The sequence below is a fragment of the Engystomops pustulosus genome, chromosome 3 (assembly GCF_040894005.1).
Source record: "Engystomops pustulosus chromosome 3, aEngPut4.maternal, whole genome shotgun sequence".
Taxonomy (NCBI): domain Eukaryota; kingdom Metazoa; phylum Chordata; class Amphibia; order Anura; family Leptodactylidae; genus Engystomops; species Engystomops pustulosus.
The window spans coordinates 228,805,246-228,817,368 of record NC_092413.1 but is presented as its reverse complement, the minus strand read 5'-3'; the positions used below and the strand labels follow the sequence as shown (position 1 = coordinate 228,817,368).

The 12,123-nt window shown below is 50.5% G+C and overlaps 1 protein-coding gene across 2 annotated transcripts in view; it reads left to right on the top strand.

Annotated features, from left to right (window-relative positions):
* Positions 1-2,604: 2,604 nt before the first annotated feature.
* LOC140122766 (fucolectin-like) overlaps positions 2,605-12,123 on the top strand; it is a 40,321-nt gene continuing 30,802 nt past the window's right edge. For both annotated transcript variants that reach the window (XM_072143962.1, XM_072143963.1), the window contains exon 1: positions 2,605-2,745. The gene's annotated coding sequence lies outside the window, so the exon portion shown is untranslated. The remainder of the gene's footprint in view (positions 2,746-12,123) is intronic.

Genomic DNA, 12,123 nt, shown 5'->3' with positions numbered 1-12,123 from the left:
TTCACAATTCCCTCATCCCAAAGACAAGTGACCTGTTCAGGAACAAACAGCGGTGACACTTTATGTCTCATTGTTACTGGAAGTTGTTTTCCCTTCTCCCTCTCCCATTGGGATTTATATTTCCTGGAATGTTCTGTACAAAGTGATTTCCTACGGGATAAATTAAGTTGTGTAGTTCTATAAATCTGCCCCGTTCTTCTCTAAAGCTCAAACCCAAGTTTTCATCCGGATATTTCCGCTGCATTAAGACTCTAATGGCCGACCCCAGTACAGGAGAGAGAACATCCATCTACTAATATACTTCCATCTAATACAACCTGAGCCAGGTCAGTACGACATGAAGGTGCAAAGATGGAGCCCAACACCAGGACTTGTATCTCCTCATCTGTAAGAACAATGGATGATACATCTGTAACACTATTCATAGCAAAGTCTTCCCCAATGGAAATCTGTAAATTTATTACCTATTGTTCTTATAGATTCCCAGATAGCAGTCCGGTCCTGAGCTGTGCTCCGGCATGTCATACTGACCCGGTTCTGGCTGTTATAGCAGTCACTGTATGTACTAGGGATACAGTAACCCCCTATTGTCCTGCCTAATATTCATACCAATCCCTCACGTCTCCTAATATTGGGGATATTAGTAAATGATCTGCTCTGTGGTTGCACATTGTAATATTTAGGGCAGTAAGAAGTTTCTGTTTGGCTTTGGCGCAGCAGTTATACGCATACGGCGCAGGGTGAATGTATGAGCGGTGCCGTTACACAGTTACTGAGCTGCACATTATCTGCTTCTTTCAGTTATTTGTCTTGTCGCTTCTCTTGGTCGGTGGGAGATCAACAATATTTTAACCATTTGGTCGTGTGATATGATAAGCGTCCTCCTATTATTCGTATCATGGAGGATTCTATTGGCCGTGTGCACACTATTCTTATATGACGTGACACAGGGAATTTTCCGTAATGTAATGAAAGGTTCCTGCAGCTTTAGACTATTTTCCCATAAAAGTCCTCAGAGAAATTCAGCCACAAATAAAGTTGGAAAATGTAGCTGGTTCCTTGCCAAAGAAGCTCCTAAGTCCTTGGGGCTGTTGCACATTCTCATGGTCCAGAAGTCTCCTCTTCCATCCCTCATATTTTCTAAATGTAACACCCCCCGCGCCTACACGTTTTGGCCTTGGGGACAGATGAATTCCCTTTGGTACCTGAGTGTCTGGCTGAGTGCGACCTAGCACACGTCTGGGTCATGGTCTCTGGGTAGCGGAGGATCAGGCCTCGTCCACAGCCGGGCTGGTATCTGCAGGTAGGTGTTCAATATCCCTTCCTATGGCTTTCCAGATGTTGGTGTAGGGATCTGTGGTCAGGTGGTAAATGGGGCCCCTGATGTTATGCAGATTTAGGCAGGGGTTACACGGAGACAAGGGTTGTGTTGAACACGGCAACGGCCACAACAGCAGGAACAATCAACTGCTTCGAGGTTGCTGGTTGGATGGTGTTCGGCAGAGGTTGCTTACAGCCTGGTATAGGTGGCTTCAGGCTGGAGGTGAGTTGTACTCTGGGATACGACCACACTCCTCCCGCGTGTGAGCGCCCGCGGGCGGGATGCCTCCGAAGCACTCGGGGGGAGGGGGTTTTTGAAATGGTGCTTCTCTGATGTCATCGTCCACTCCCCGCTCCGGCTCGCTCCCGACCATTTGGGCGTTATGCGCATGCACTCTAAGGACGCTATTTTGTTGGAGCCACTCCACTCGTCCATGGGCAGCCTTATATGATGCAATTTTAATGCAACGTCCACATCGACAACACGTGAGTTACTTCCACTGACACTCTCAGTCTGGGCGCCTGTAGCCCGGTGTGCAATTGCAATACCATTGTACTGCTCCAGCGCCTAACCTGGTTGCGCCTCTTTTCTCCGGTTGGGCTCCGTCTAATTAAGGAAGGTAAGATACAACTGCCATTCTTATGTTTTAATCTTAGGGTAAGGGGGAAGTGTAGGAGAAAGTGGCAGTAAAATATAGCTTTTATTGATTATAATTAAAATAGATAATAATTATGAACAAATTTTAACAACCCCCAGATGAAGCCGCAATATGGCGGCGAAACGGCCGTAGGGTATTATTAGGGAAAGTTCTACATATGTTAAGAGGGAAATGTAGTGATAGATTCTAATGTCAGAGAATGACATACCTGAATCTTTAATTGAATCTAATATTTCCATAATGAGTTTTTCTATTTTAATATACCCAGATTCTTTACCTCATATCCCTTAGTCCTTCGTCTTCCACTAGATCTTCCTGGTTTTAGGCACTTGAGGTCCCATGGTCTTTGGGCTCATGTAGTTATGTGCCATCTGATGTGGGTTATTTCCTTGCTGAATGTACCTATAGTTGAATCTAGAGGATTTTCTGTTTGAACAAGCACAAATAATTTTTCATTCAAAATATCTTAAAAAATATTGGGTTTTAAATTGGGACACAATACTCATAGATTTCATAGATATAAATGATTCCAGGTTTCTTGTAGCTCTCATCACTCACGCGTCTTCCCTTACATTTGTGTATTCGCTGTGGATTGTGAGGCTGCAGCACAATTGTCGTTGCACAATGATTCATCTCTATGTACATAAGACTGGAGCGGCCCAATGACAATCCCTGCCCCGGAATGTATGGGGTGAGGACACCCAGGACTATATAAGAGGCTCCCATCACCTGTGGAGATACGGCTGGTGAATATTCCTACAGCAAGGTAAGATCTCCTTCATATAGTAACTATCACAAGACGTGCATAGTACCATAGGATGATGCCGGGATGTAGCAGAGCCGGGAGATCTATATGTCATGTGTGCATCTCTCATTATTACCATGAATAATAAATCTACTGCTGATTTATAGTTTTCACCCTTAGACCAGAGCAGAGGGTAAGGGGGGGGGGGGGGGGGAAGAACCCAAACAGTGGACACCAGAGAGTTTATAGTGCAGAGGGAGCAGGGAGGAGGTAGGAAGAAACAGAGCCCCGGAAACAAGAAGAGCCACAGAAACCAGAGGGCGGAGAGAGCAGGGGGACCAGAGGGACCATAGGGGGAGAGGGACCAGAGGGGAAGAGCGCAGAGGAAACAGGGAGGAGGGGAGAAGAGCCCTGGAAACAAGAGGGCGGAGAGAGTAGGGGGACCAGGGGGACCATAGATGGAAGAATGCAGAGGGACCAGAGGGGGAGAGGGACCAGAGGGGAAGAGCACAGAGGAAACAGGGAGGAGGGGAGAAGAGCCCTGGAAACAAGAGGGCGGAGAGAGTAGGGGGACCAGGGGGACCATAGGGGGAGAGGGACCAGAGGGGAAGAGCGCAGAGGAAACAGGGAGGAAGGGAGAAGAGCCCCAGACACAAGAGGGGGGGGGGGATACAGAGGGATTAGAGGGAGAAAGTACAGAGGGGGGAGAGAGCAGAGAGATCGGAGGGGGGAGTGTAGAGGGACTTGAGGGGGGAGAGTGCAGAGGGGAGAGAGAGCAGAGGGACCAGAGGGTGGAGAGAGCAGAGGGACCAGAGGGGGGAGAGAGCAGAGGGACCAGAGGGGGGAGAGTGCAGAGGGACCAGAGGGGGGAGAGAGCAGAAGGACCAGAGGGAGGAGAGAGCAGAGGGACCAGATGGGGGAGCGAGCAGAGGGACCAGAGGGGGGAGAGAGCAGAAGGACCAGAGGGGGGAGAGAGCAGAGGGACCAGAGGGGGGAGAGTGCAGAGGGACCAGAGGGGGGAGAGTGCAGAGGGGGGAGAGAGTGCAGAGGGACCAGAGGGGGGAGAGAGCAGAGGGACCAGAGGGGGGAGAGTGCAGAGGGACCAGAGGGGAGAGAGAGTGCAGAGGGACCAGAGGGGGGCGGGAGCAGAGGGACCAGAGGGGGGAGGGAGCAGAGGGACCAGAGGGGGGAGAGAGCAGAGGGACCAGAGGGGAGAGAGTGCAGAGGGACCAGAGGGGGGAGGGACCAGAGGGGGGAGAGAGCAGAGGGACCAGAGGGGGGAGAGAGCAGAGGGACCAGAGGGGGAGAGTGCAGAGGGACCAGAGGGGGGAGGGAGCAGAGGGACCAGAGGGGGGAGAGAGCAGAGGGACCAGAGGGGGGAGAGAGCAGAGGGACCAGAGGGGGGAGAGAGTGCAGAGTGACCAGAGGGTGGGAGAGCGCAGAGGGACCAGAGGGGAGAGAGTGCAGAGGGACCAGAGGGGGGAGAGTACAGAGGAACCAGAGGGGGGAGAGAGTGCAGAGGGACCAGAGGGGGGAGAGATTGCAGAGGGACCAGAGGGGAGAGAGTGCAGAGGGACCAGAGGGGGGAGAGAGTGCAGAGGGACCAGAGGGGAGAGAGTGCAGAGGGACCAGAGGGGGGAGAGAGTGCAGAGGGACCAGAGGGGGGAGAGAGTGCAGAGGGTGGGAGAGTGCAGAGGGACCAGAGGGGAGAGAGTGCAGAGGGAGCAGAGGGGGGAGAGAGTAGAGGGACAAGAGGAGGGAGAGAGCAGACGGACCAGAGGGGGGACAGTGCAGAGGGACCAGATGTGGGAGAGAGTAGAGGGGCCAGAGGGGGGAGAGTGCAGAGGAACCAGAGGGGGGAGAGTGCAGAGGAACCAGAGGGGGGAGAGTGCAGATGGACTATAGGGGGGAGAGTGCAGAGGGACCAGAGGGGGGAGAGTGCAGAGGGTGGGAGAGTGCAGGGGAACCAGAGGGGAGAGAGTGCAGAGGGACCAGAGGGGGGAGAGTGCAGATGGACTATAGGGGGGAGAGTGCAGAGGGACCAGAGGGGGGAGAGTTTCGAAGAGACAGGAGGGGGAAGAGAGCAAGAGGAGCAGGGAGGAAGGTAAGAAAAGCCCCAGAAACCAGAGGCCGAAGAGTGCAAAGGAACCATAGGGGGGGAGAGTGCAGAGGGACCAGAGAGGGGAGAGTGTAGAGGGACCAGAGGGGGGAAAGTGTCGAAGGGACCAGAGGGGGGAGAGAGCAGAGGGACCAGAGGGGGGAGAGTACAGAGGGATCGAAGGGGGGAGAGTGCAGAGGGACCAAAAAGGGGAGAGGGTGCAGAGGGACCAGAGGGGGGAGAGAGTAGAGGGATCAGAGGGGGGAGAGAGCAGACGGACCAGAGGGGGGAGAGTGCAGAGGGACGAAGGGGGTGGGAGTGCAGAGGGACCAGAGGTGGGAGAGTGCAGAGGGACCAGAGGGGGGAGAGTACAGAGGGACCAGAGGGGAGAGAGTGCAGTGGGACCCGAGGGGGGAGAGTGCAGAGGGACCAGAAGGGGGAGAGTGCAGAAGGACCAGAGGGGAGAGAGTGCAGAGGGACCAGATGGGGGGGAGTGCAGAGGGACCAGAGGTGGGAGAGTGCAGAGGGACCAGAGGGGGGAGAGAGCAGAGGGACCAGAGTGGGGAGAGTGCAGAAGGACCAAAAAGGGGAGAGGGTGCAGAGGGACCAGAAGGGGGAGAGAGCAGGGGGACCTGAGTGGGGAGAGAGTGCAGAGGGACCAAAAAGGTGGGAGAGTGCAGAGAGACCAGAGGGGGGAGAGTGCAGAGGCACCAGAGGAGGGAGAGTGCAGATGGAGCAGAGGGGGGAGAGAGCAGAGGGACCAGAGGAGGGAGAGTGCAGAGGGACCAGAGGTGGGAGAGTGCAGAGGGAGCAGAGCGGGGAGAGTGCAGGCGGACCAGAGGGGGAGAATGCAGATGGACCAGAGTGGGAAGAGAGCAGACAGACCAGAGGTGGGAGAGTACAGAGGGACCAGAGGGGGGAGAGTGCAGAGGGAGCAGAGGGGGGGGGGAGCATAGGGACCAGAGTGGGGAGAGAGCAGACAGACCAGAGGGGGGAGAGTGCAGATGGACCAGAGGGGGGAGAGTGCAGACAGACCAGAGGGGGGAGAGAGCAGAGGGACCAGAGGGGGGAGAGTGCAGACGGACCAGAGGGGGGAGAGTGCAGAGGGAGCAGAGGGGGGAGAGAGCAGAGTGGGGAGAGAGCAGACAGACCAGAGGGGGGAGAGTGCAGACAGACCAGAGGGGGGAGAGTGCAGAGGGAGCAGAGGGGGGAGAGAGCAGAGGGACCAGAGGGGGGAGAGTGCAGACGGACCAGAGGGGGGAGAGTGCAGAGGGAGCAGAGGGGGGAGAGAGCAGAGTGGGGAGAGAGCAGACAGACCAGAGGGGGGAGAGTGCAGACAGACCAGAGGGGGGAGAGTGCAGAGGGAGCAGAGGGGGGAGAGAGCAGAGGGACCAGAGGGGGGAGAGTGCAGACGGACCAGAGGGGGGAGAGTGCAGGCGGACCAGAGGGGGGAGAGAGTGCAGAGGGACCAGAGGGGGGAGAGAGTGCAGATGGACCAGATGGGGGGGAGTGCAGAAGGACCAGATGGGGGGGAGTGCAGAAGGAACAGAGGGGGGAGAGTGCAGACGGACCAGAGGGGGGAGAGTGCAGAGGGGGCAGAAAGCGAAGGGAGCAGATGGTGAGAGAGCAGAGGGACCAGAGGGGGGAGAGAGTAGAAAGACCAGAGGGGGGAGAGAGCAGAGGGGGCAGAGAGCGAAGGGAGCAGATGGGGAGAGAGCAGAGGGACCAGAGGGGGGAGAGTGCAGATGGACTATAGGGGGGAGAGTGCAGAGGGACCAGAAAGGGGAGAGTGTACAGGGACCAGAGAGGGGAGAGTTTTGAAGGGACCAGAGGGGGGAGAGAGCAAGGGGAGCAGGGAGGAAGGTAAGAAGAACCCCAGAAACCAGAGGCAGAAGAGTGCAAAAGAACCAAAGGGGGGGAGAGTGCAGAGGGACCAGAGGGGGAAGAGAGCAGAGGGACCAGAGGGGGAAGAGAGCAGAGGGACCAGAGGGGGGGAGAGTGCAGAGGGACCAGAGGGGGGGAGAGTGCAGAGGGACGAGAGGTGGGAGAGTGCAGATGGACCAGAGGGGGGAGAGTGCAGAGGGAGCAGAGGGGGGAGAGAGCAGATGGAGCAAAGGAGGGAATGCAGAAGGAACATGGAGGAGATGAGAAGAACCTTGAAAACCAGAGGAGAAGTTGTGCTGAGTGACCAAAGGGGGGAGAGTTCAGAGGGAGAGAATCTGTGCCCCTTGTATTACCCTGTGCTGTATATATGGCCTGTGAATATAGCGATACGCTGTGCCCTGTATATACTGTGCCCAGAAGATATATTACACTGCTATATCCTGCTATATGTGCCCCTAGTATTACCCTGTGCTGTATATATGGCCCCGGTATATAGAGATACACTGTGCCCTGTATATACTGTGCCCAGAAGATATATTACACTGCTATATCCTGCTATATGTGCCCCTAGTATTACCCTGTGCTGTATATATGGCCTGTGTATATAGCGATACGCTGTGCCCTGTATATACTGTGCCCAGAAGATATATTACACTGCTATATCCTGCTATATGTGCCCTAGTATTACCCTGTGCTGTATATATGGCCCCGGTATATAGAGATACGCTGTGCCCTGTATATACTGTGCCTAGAAGATATATTACACTGCTATATCCTGCTATATGTGCCCTAGTATTACCCTGTGCTGTATATATGGCCCCGGTATATAGAGATACGCTGTGCCCTGTATATACTGTGCCCAGAAGATATATTACACTGCTATATCCTGCTATATGTGCCCCTAGTATTACCCTGTGCTGCATATATGGCCCCGGTATATAGAGATACGCTGTGCCCTGTATATACTGTGCCCAGAAGATATATTACACTGCTATATCCTGCTATATGTGCCCCTAGTATCACCCTGTGCTGTATATATGACCCCGGTATATAGAGATACGCTGTGCCCAGTATATACTGTGCCCAGAAGATATATTACACTGCTATATCCTGCTATATGTGCCCCTAGTATTACCCTGTGCTGTATATATGGCCCCGGTATATAGAGATACGCTGTGCCCTGTATATACGGTGCCCAGAAGATACATTACACTGCTATATCCTGCTATATGTGCCCTAGTATTACCCTGGGCTGTATATATGACCCCGGTATATAGAGATATGCTGTGCCCAGTATATACTGTGCCCAGAAGATATATTACACTGCTATATCCTGCCATATGTGCCCCTAGTATCACCCTGTGCTGTATATATGACCCCGGTATATAGAGATACGCTGTGCCGAGTATATACTGTGCCCAGAAGATATATTACACTGCTATATCCTGCTATATGTGCCCTAGTATTACCCTGTGCTGTATATATGGCTCGGGGTATATAGAGATACGCTGTGCCCTGTATATACTGTGCCCAGAAGATATATTACACTGCTATATCCTACTATATGTGCCCCTAGTATTACCCTGTGCTGTATATATGGCCCCGGTATATAGAGATACGCTGTGCCCTGTATATACTGTGCCCAGAAGATATATTACACTGCTATATCCTGCTATATGTGCCCCTAGTATTACCCTGTGATGTATATATGGCCCCGGTATATAGAGATACACTGTGCCCTGTATATACTGTGCCCAGAAGATATATTACACTGCTATATCCTGCTATATGTGCCCCTAGTATTGCCCTGTGCTGTATATATGGCCCCAGTATATAGAGATACGCTGTGCCCTGTATATACTGTGCCCAGAAGATATATTACACTGCTATATCCTGCTATATGTGCCCTAGTATTACCCTGTGCTGTATATATGGCCCCGGTATATAGAGATATGCTGTGCCCAGTATATACTGTGCCCAGAAGATATATTACACTGCTATATCCTGCTATATGTGCCCCTAGTATTACCCTGTGCTGTATATATGGCCCGGTATATAGAGATACACTGTGCCCTGTATATACTGTGCCCAGAAGATATATTACATTGCTATATCCTGCTATATGTGCCCCTAGTATTACCCTGTGCTGTATATATGGCCCCAGTATATAGAGATACGCTGTGCCCTGTATATACTGTGCCCAGAAGATATATTACACTGCTATATCCTGCTATATGTGCCCCTAGTATTGCCCTGTGCAGTATATATGGCCCCGGTATATAGAGATACGCTGTGCCCTGTATATACTGTGCCCAGAAGATATATTACACTGCTATATCCTGCTATATATGCCCCTAGTATTACCCTGTGCTGTATTTATGGCCCCGGTATATAGAGATACGCTGTGCCCTGTATATACTGTGCCCAGAAGATATATTACACTGCTATATCCTGCTATATGTGCCCCTAGTATTACCCTGTGATGTATATATGGCCCCGGTATATAGAGATACACTGTGCCCTGTATATACTGTGCCCAGAAGATATATTACACTGCTATATCCTGCTATATGTGCCCCTAGTATTACCCTGTGCTGTATATATGGCTCGGGGTATATAGAGATACGCTGTGCCCTGTATATACTGTGCCCAGAAGATATATTACACTTCTATATCCTGCTATATGTGCCCCTAGTATTACCCTGTGCTGTATATATGGCCCTGGTATATAGAGATACGCTGTGCCCTGTATATACTGTGCCCAGAAGATATATTACACTGCTATATCCTGCTATATGTGCCCTAGTATTACCCTGTGCTGTATATATGGCCCCGGGTATATAGAGATACGCTGTGGCTTGTATATACTGTGCCCAGAAGATATATTACACTGCTATATCCTGCTATATGTGCCCTAGTATTACCCTGTGCTGTATATATGGCCCCGGGTATATAGAGATACGCTGTGGCTTGTATATACTGTGCCCAGAAGATATATTACACTGCTATATCCTGCTATATGTGCCCTAGTATTACCCTGTGCTGTATATATGGCCCCTGGTATATAGAGATACGCTGTGCCCTGTATATACTGTGCCCAGAAGATATATTACACTGCTATATCCTGCTATATGTGCCCCTAGTATTACCCTGTGCTGTATATATGGCCCCGGGTATATAGAGATACGCTGTGCCCTGTATATACTGTACCCAGAAGATATATTACACTGCTATATCCTGCTATATGTGCCCCTAGTATCACCCTGTGCTGTATATATGGCCCCGGTATATAGAGATACGCTGTGCCCTGTATATACTGTGCCCAGAAGATATATTACACTGCTATATCCTGCTATATGTGCCCCTAGTATCACCCTGTGCTGTATATATGGCCCCGGTATATAGAGATACGCTGTGCCCTGTATATACTGTGCCCAGAAGATATATTACACTGCTATATCCTGCTATATGTGCCCCTAGTATTACCCTGTGCTGTATATATGGCCCCGGTATATAGAGATACGCTGTGCCCTGTATATACTGTGCCCAGAAGATATATTACACTGCTATATCCTGCTATATGTGCCCCTAGTATTACCCTGTGCTGTATATATGCCCCGGTATATAGAGATATACTGTGCCCTGTATATACTGTGCCCAGAAGATATATTACACTGCTATATCCTGCTATATGTGCCCCTAGTATTACCCTGTGCTGTATATATGCCCCGGGTATATAGAGATACACTGTGCCCTGTATATACTGTGCCCAGAAGATATATTACACTGCTATATCCTGCTATATGTGCCCCTAGTATTACCCTGTGCTGTATATATGGCCCCGGTATATAGAGATACGCTGTGCCCTGTATATACTGTGCCCAGAAGATATATTACACTGCTATATCCTGCTATATGTGCCCCTAGTATTACCCTGTGCTGTATATATGGCCCCGGTATATAGAGATACGCTGTGCCCTGTATATACTGTGCCCAGAAGATATATTACACTGCTATATCCTGCTATATGTGCCCCTAGTATTACCCTGTGCTGTATATAAGGCCCCGGTATATAGAGATACACTGTGCCCTGTATATACTGTGCCCAGAAGATATATTACACTGCTATATCCTGCTATATGTGCCCCTAGTATTACCCTGTGCTGTATATATGCCCCCGGTATATAGAGATACACTGTGCCCTGTATATACTGTGCCCAGAAGATATATTACACTGCTATATCCTGCTATATGTGCCCCTAGTATTACCCCGTGCTGTATATATGGCCCCAGTATATAGAGATACGCTGTGCCCTGTATATACTGTGCCCAGAAGATATATTACACTGCTATATCCTGCTATATGTGCCCTAGTATTACCCTGTGCTGTATATATGGCCCCGGTATATAGAGATACGCTGTGCCCTGTATATACTGTGCCCAGAAGATATATTACACTTCTATATCCTGCTATATGTGCCCCTAGTATTACCCTGTGCTGTATATATGGCCCTGGTATATAGAGATACGCTGTGCCCTGTATATACTGTGCCCAGAAGATATATTACACTGCTATATCCTGCTATATGTGCCCTAGTATTACCCTGTGCTGTATATATGGCCCCGGGTATATAGAGATACGCTGTGGCTTGTATATACTGTGCCCAGAAGATATATTACACTGCTATATCCTGCTATATGTGCCCCTAGTATTACCCTGTGCTGTATATATGGCCCCGGGTATATAGAGATACGCTGTGGCTTGTATATACTGTGCCCAGAAGATATATTACACTGCTATATCCTCCTATATGTGCCCTAGTATTACCCTGTGCTGTATATATGGCCCCCGGTATATAGAGATACGCTGTGCCCTGTATATACTGTGCCCAGAAGATATATTACACTGCTATATCCTGCTATATGTGCCCCTAGTATTACCCTGTGCTGTATATATGGCCCCGGGTATATAGAGATACGCTGTGCCCTGTATATACTGTACCCAGAAGATATATTACACTGCTATATCCTGCTATATGTGCCCCTAGTATCACCCTGTGCTGTATATATGGCCCCGGTATATAGAGATACGCTGTGCCCTGTATATACTGTGCCCAGAAGATATATTACACTGCTATATCCTGCTATATGTGCCCCTAGTATTACCCTGTGCTGTATATATGGCCCCCGGTATATAGAGATACGCTGTGCCCTGTATATACTGTGCCCAGAAGATATATTACACTGCTATATCCTGCTATATGTGCCCTAGTATTACCCTGTGCTGTATATATGGCCCGGTATATAGAGATACGCTGTGCCCTGTATATACTGTGCCCAGAAGATATATTACACTGCTATATCCTGCTATATGTGCCCCTAGTATTACCCTGTGCTGTATATATGGCCCCGGTATA